The 5,802-nt window shown below is 41.7% G+C and overlaps 1 pseudogene across 1 annotated transcript; it reads right to left on the reverse strand.

Annotated features, from left to right (window-relative positions):
* Positions 1 to 438: 438 nt before the first annotated feature.
* On the reverse strand, positions 439 to 4,711 carry LOC309890727 (zinc finger CCCH domain-containing protein 11A-like; annotated as a pseudogene). Its single transcript has 7 exons — positions 4,658 to 4,711; positions 4,338 to 4,457; positions 3,435 to 3,558; positions 2,802 to 3,004; positions 2,096 to 2,215; positions 1,510 to 1,590; positions 439 to 482 (listed from the first exon to the last, which is right to left on the reverse strand). The product of its transcript is annotated as a zinc finger CCCH domain-containing protein 11A-like (transcript).
* Positions 4,712 to 5,802: the final 1,091 nt, after the last annotated feature.

Raw genomic sequence — 5,802 nt, forward strand, 5'->3', positions numbered from 1 at the left:
AGCCTTTCAGCAAGGCTGCGCTTCACTGGAAGGCTGCTTACATCATCTTCAGAGAAAACAAGGAATATTGTAAGAACTTTTCTTTGCAGGAAGGTTTGAGAACAGTCAACAATAAGCTTCTCTTTTTCAAGCATATTTTCATAGAATTGCCTTTCAGCTGCTAAATGATTTTTTTTTTTTTTTTTCCATTTCTGCCGTCAACACAGATCTCCACTGCAATGTATTTTCCTTTCATACATCCCAAATACTCTTTAATGCAGTCATATATAGAAGGCAGCACCTACGTAACAGCTCGTAAAAAGTTCTCACCCGCGGAGGCTTTCCGTTTTCCTTGTCTATCAGCAAGATCTACTCGAACCACAGGTTCCTCCCCTAAAACAAAAGGGAATTTTTTTTTCTATTTCACAGAAACCAGTAGCCAACAGAAATATTATCCTGTTAGCCCATGTCCAAAAAACCCCAGTCAGACACTCTTTTGACAGCTAAACCACATAAACTCATATTTTAACTATAATTAACATGGAAAAAAAATATTAATAGTCTCAGTGCTTGCTTCAAATTCCAGCTGAGATAGTGGAGAGTGAATCTGAGTCTGCTTGACACCTATACTTTGTGCAGAACAAAGCTGCATAAGCAAGCAGAATATTCTTAGGTGCAAATGCTGAGAAATATTCCTTTCTAAGGTGAATGTCTACGAGTAAAAGTACTTCCACACTTTTTTCCCTTTAAAAGGCATTTGCACAGCTCTAAACAATTTATACACAAACTCCTGTCATACTGTGTCCACACCTGCCACTGTACGCCTCTTTAATGCTTCAGAAATTGCTTCTTATATAGCACTGGCTTCTACAGCTCGCTCTTCTCGTTACTCTTCTGGTTTTCAGTTACCCCCCTATTGGCATACTGACACTTTTTTTTTTCTCTCCTGCCACTGCACTTAACCTGAGCACCAAATCTTTCCAGTACAACCAGGGACTTTAAGCATAAAAGCACGTTTTGAACAGAAGGCAGCACCAGAAGGCTAACATGGGTGAATTGTTTTAATTATTGCTTAACCCTCCAGTTTAGGAGTAATGAAATCAAAACAAAAGCATTCATTATTACCTTTCTTGGAAGACACTGTCACAGTTCTCACCACTGTCCGGACGTTTTCCTCTTCTGGAGCAGGAAAAATCATAGAATCAACGGGACGAAGAGAAGATCTTGAAGAACCTTCTGTTCAGAGCAACCAAAACGTAAGGAAGTTTACCCAACATAAAAAACTATCACAAAGAACAAAAAACTTTAAATGACTTGTTACTGTCAAAAATACAGCAAGCAGAGCATGTAAAGAAGAGAGGTGACTAATTTGCCTCTGGTTGCCCTTTGAACTCCCATTTAGAATACCAGCTGGCTGAGAATCAGGTTGCTTTATGCCCCCAGCTAAAAATGGAAGTCTGTCCCTCAAGCAGCTCCCAGTCACCATCACCTGCCGTGAACAGGATAAGAAAGTAGGCAATATTAACTCACCACCGTGTCTCTTATTTTTTTCCTTCATCTTCTGCCATTTGATTTCCTCAAGTGTTTTTATTCCAAAATTCAGATTGCCCTCTGAAAACAGGAAACAGTTCATGAGACAGGCTTAGAGGCACTCACTGAGGACCACAGGTCCTCAGGCTTCTTAGCGCTCAGGAACTTTCTGAAGTATTTCGAATAAAGCCTGTCAACACTCCTCACAAGTGAAAGAGCCATAGAACCAATGGCATTTTGCCCCTCCTTTCATCCTTCAGGGTTCAAAATGTAGTTTTAATTTTAATCCATTTACACGATATTAGATCCCTCTATTGTTAGATATGGCTTATCAACAGTGGTTGCAAGGCTGCACGTGCAGCCATTTAAACTCCATGCTGTGGCCCTGTTTTGTTCTCCAAAAGTAAAGAAAAGGAGTTCACCTTTCTGACCCAATGGGCACATGATGGTATTAATGGCAGAAATGAGATCATGGAAATAACCGACTCCATTCAGCACCCCTACATTTTGTTGTGTTTTTACACCACGCTGCTTTTGACTTAACTGTCAAGTTCTTCTGATTTATCCTACTAAGGTGCTGGCATACCTTGTTTAGTAGTAGTAGAACTGCCTTTCCGAGTGGAAATCACCCGTAATCCATTTTTGCCTTCCGCAGCTGGATGCTGGACGGGAGTTTTAGTTTCTTCTCCTTCCTCAGAAAGTTGGTCTGAAGGGGAAAAATCGATTCAGTTATGCATAGACCAGGTTGGTCATGATTACGTAGCTCATGCAGTGACACTTCAGCCCATGGTTCATATAAAAAACTTTGTTGCTGTTTTGTTTTTTGTTTGTTTGTTTGTTTGTTTGTTTTTAAACAGCTACACTGACCTGATGAACTCCTAAGTAGAATACACTAGGACAAAACATCTAGGACTCTAGATTCTCTCTGCAGCTTTAACTACTACACAACACATTGCTCTTCAGACAGAAAAAAGAAATTTCCTTCCTAGTTTCACATAGAACTTTACACAAAAGACCAGCTAAAGCCAGGAGTGGTTCTAAGCTTTCCTCCAACGTTTCAGCTTCTGTCCACTGACTGCCAGACAAAGCCACCAGTGACCTGGCCAGACTGCCTGCCCTATTGCTAGTCAGACCTCAGGTCATCTGTGATTTATACATTCATTTACAGCACAGATTCCTTCCAAGAACCAAAGATTTAACACATTCATTTACAGCACAAATTCCTTCAAGAACCAAAGATTTACACAATCATTTACAGCACAAATTCCTTCCAAGAACCAAAACATGCTCACCATCATCATCTTCATCATCATCTGCAGCATTGATTACAACTGGAGGGTGTGTAGGGCTTGGGACATTTTCAGAGTTTTCCACTTTCGTCACCCCCTTAGCTGTGGAGAGGGATTTGACTGGACAGAAAGTTTGTTTTGCTGCAGTGACATCTGAGCCACTTTCAGATCATTGTCCGCGCACTCAGGCGGACTTGGCAGTGTAGCTAGAGGAAGAGGAGGATCATCGGTAATATGGCAGTTTAAAACTTTGACCACAATGCAAAGAGATGGTAGCAAAGGCAGATAACCCGCACAGACAACGAGTTCAGCATCTCCTTTTGCCCATCCCATCACTGCTTACGCCGTGAACAATGACTTCCCTTCCAACAACACCACATCTCCCTACCACCCAGCAAAAGAGGAAACAACAGGAAGCAAACTGCAAGGCAAACATCACACTAAGCAAAGAGAAGCTGAGCACGAAAGCAGAAAACAAACACCAGCAGTACACTCGGTGCAGTACACCTATGACTGCAGACCTTTTCCTGCACTCACAAATGAACAGTTACCTGACGCCCCCTACAGGATTGGCACCCACTAAGTACTACTCAAAATTAATTCTTCAGCGCTTAAAGAAAAAGGACCTAAACTCACTCTTGCTTGGTGGTAGGAATTGTCCATCGATGTAACGTCCCTTTGCATGATGAAAAGCACAGTTGGCTTTCTGACAGCCTCCCGGCTGGTTCTCCCAGTAGCAAGGAATCTCACTGCGCTTTTTCTGAAGACAGAAAGAAAGAAAAGCTCGTGATAACATGCACCTGAGGCTTGCAAAGAGATGCACAGCTCCAGATCGTGACAGCTGTCACAACACAGTGCTGAAACATCATTCCAAAGGTCAGTTTCTCAGTTAAGTGTAGTATTTCTGGGCATATTCACAAAGTTTGCATAAGCTGTAACCACTATGCACATTTAGTTTGGTCATCACTCAGTTTGAGAAGACAGGCACTCTCAGACATCAGTTGAGGGTGGCTTAAACTAATACACCTAGGATTATACTAGGATTATTCAGAGGGAAAAAGAACATCTGAAATTGCCTAGGTTAACCCTGTCTAGAACTACTTCTTGGAGACTTAGTTCTGCTGCACCTTTAACTTTCCCCACTTCCTACCCCAGGCAGCTACAACAGCGTTATCTGAAGGACTGTGGGTCAGAAGACACCTGATAGTTCATTATCAAGCCTGCTCCCATGAGGATAGAACAGCCTGTTTATTACCCCCCTGCTCCAGCAGGTTTTAGCAGTCTATTTAACAGCTATTCTGCATCTCTTGAGAAAACTGTCAGCATCTAATAAAAAAAAATAAACAAATATCTTGCTAAGACATACCTAAGGCATTGATTTTATTTCCCTCTGCTTCCTCCCACCCCCTCTCTTGGTAACAGAAACCAGTATGATTTTGAAGCAAACAAATCTATCCTGCAAAAGCACAATCAGTACACCTACGGCACTGAAAAATGCTTTTGTGGATTTATTTTGAGAACACATTGTTAGGCACTCACGTCAATTTCCATGTGTCTGAATCGGCAGACATTCCTGAAACAACGACCCTCCTGCCACAGCTTGCAGACCGTCTCATTGCCCAGAGCAGCTTCGCAGTGGCGGTAGGCACATTTGTCTCCCTGGAACCAAAAGGAAACCAACAAGGAAAATAGAGTACAGCCTCAAAAATGGCCATGCTGCTGCCTAATGGTGCTACAACTGAATTCACAATCTATCTGGTTCTCAAGTTAACCAAAGACCAGTGTGCTTCCTCCTCCTAATCTACTCCTTCCCGAAAAAAAGGGGGAAAAAAAGCAAAGCAAAGGAAAGCCAGCCATACCTTGCTACAGGTAGAATAGAAATAGAAGTAGCAATCGTCTCCTTGTTTAGACATGCCGACGAGTTCTGCTAACAAGCTCGGGTTCTCTCCACAGGGACTTCCTCTGCTCTTGGAGAGAGCTGTCTTCACCCTTGCTTGGGCTGAAAGTCTTCTACTGGCTTGTGATCAGTGAAATCTTCTTTTTAAAAGTAACCCGAAAGAAAGTAACAAGTGAAAAATAATGAGGAACGGACATTTTTCCAGCTTTCTTCAGTTAATCAAATCAAGTTATCAGTCTCTCAAAGAGAGCAAAGCCTTGAAATCAGCTGTTACATGAACTAACTAAATATTAAAGTTCTGTAAAGCTGCCAGGAGCTTTGTCAGCAAGCGTTCTCTTCCACATCCTCAATAATATGACCTGGAGCACATCTGGAAGCCTGAAAATGGAGTCACTCCTTAAAAAACCACCTGATGATACATGCAAGTCAATAATCAACTATGGCTACAAATAACTTCTCTAGAACACAGTTAGGACGCATTAAACAGCACGTTCCAGGCCCTGTGGGTCTTCGATTTCACCTACCTGGACAACCTCAGCAAAGTTATCGATCTTCAAAGGCTTCCAGTTAACTGCTCCTGTAGGCCGAACCAAGACTGAATCCGTGAATTAATAATAAAGGGGTAGGAAGAATTTTCCTCCTCACTTTGCCAAGGGAACCTCTCATCCACAATTCAAACATAGGATGCGCTTTTAAACAGCTTATAACTAAGAGAGGAAGCAAGTCCATTTGAATGCTCTCTCAGACTGGATGCAGCCAGGGTTAGTTAGCTCTTCAAAAAAATAAAAAACAAAAACCAAAACAAACAAAAAACAAAAAAAAAACAGTGCATTTAGAGATGAACTCGTGATTCAAAGTGGCTGCAAAAATGAGGCTCCATCTTCCACAGCCGGACAATTTAACTTTTTTTTTTTTTTTTTTTAATTTAAAATTCAGCATGTTCCAATCTCTGGTCTTCAAGATTTCTTCACCTATTAAGAAAACACAAAAGCCTTTCCCCGTCTTTATTACCTGTACAGCAAAAAACATACCAGTGCATCTAAAGCCACAGATGTGCATACGCATACACACATCTGTGTTTATACACACACGAGGAGGGAGTGAGAG

This window comes from Aythya marila, assembly GCF_965140915.1.
Source record: "Aythya marila genome assembly, contig: HAP1_HAP1_SCAFFOLD_221, whole genome shotgun sequence".
Taxonomy (NCBI): domain Eukaryota; kingdom Metazoa; phylum Chordata; class Aves; order Anseriformes; family Anatidae; genus Aythya; species Aythya marila.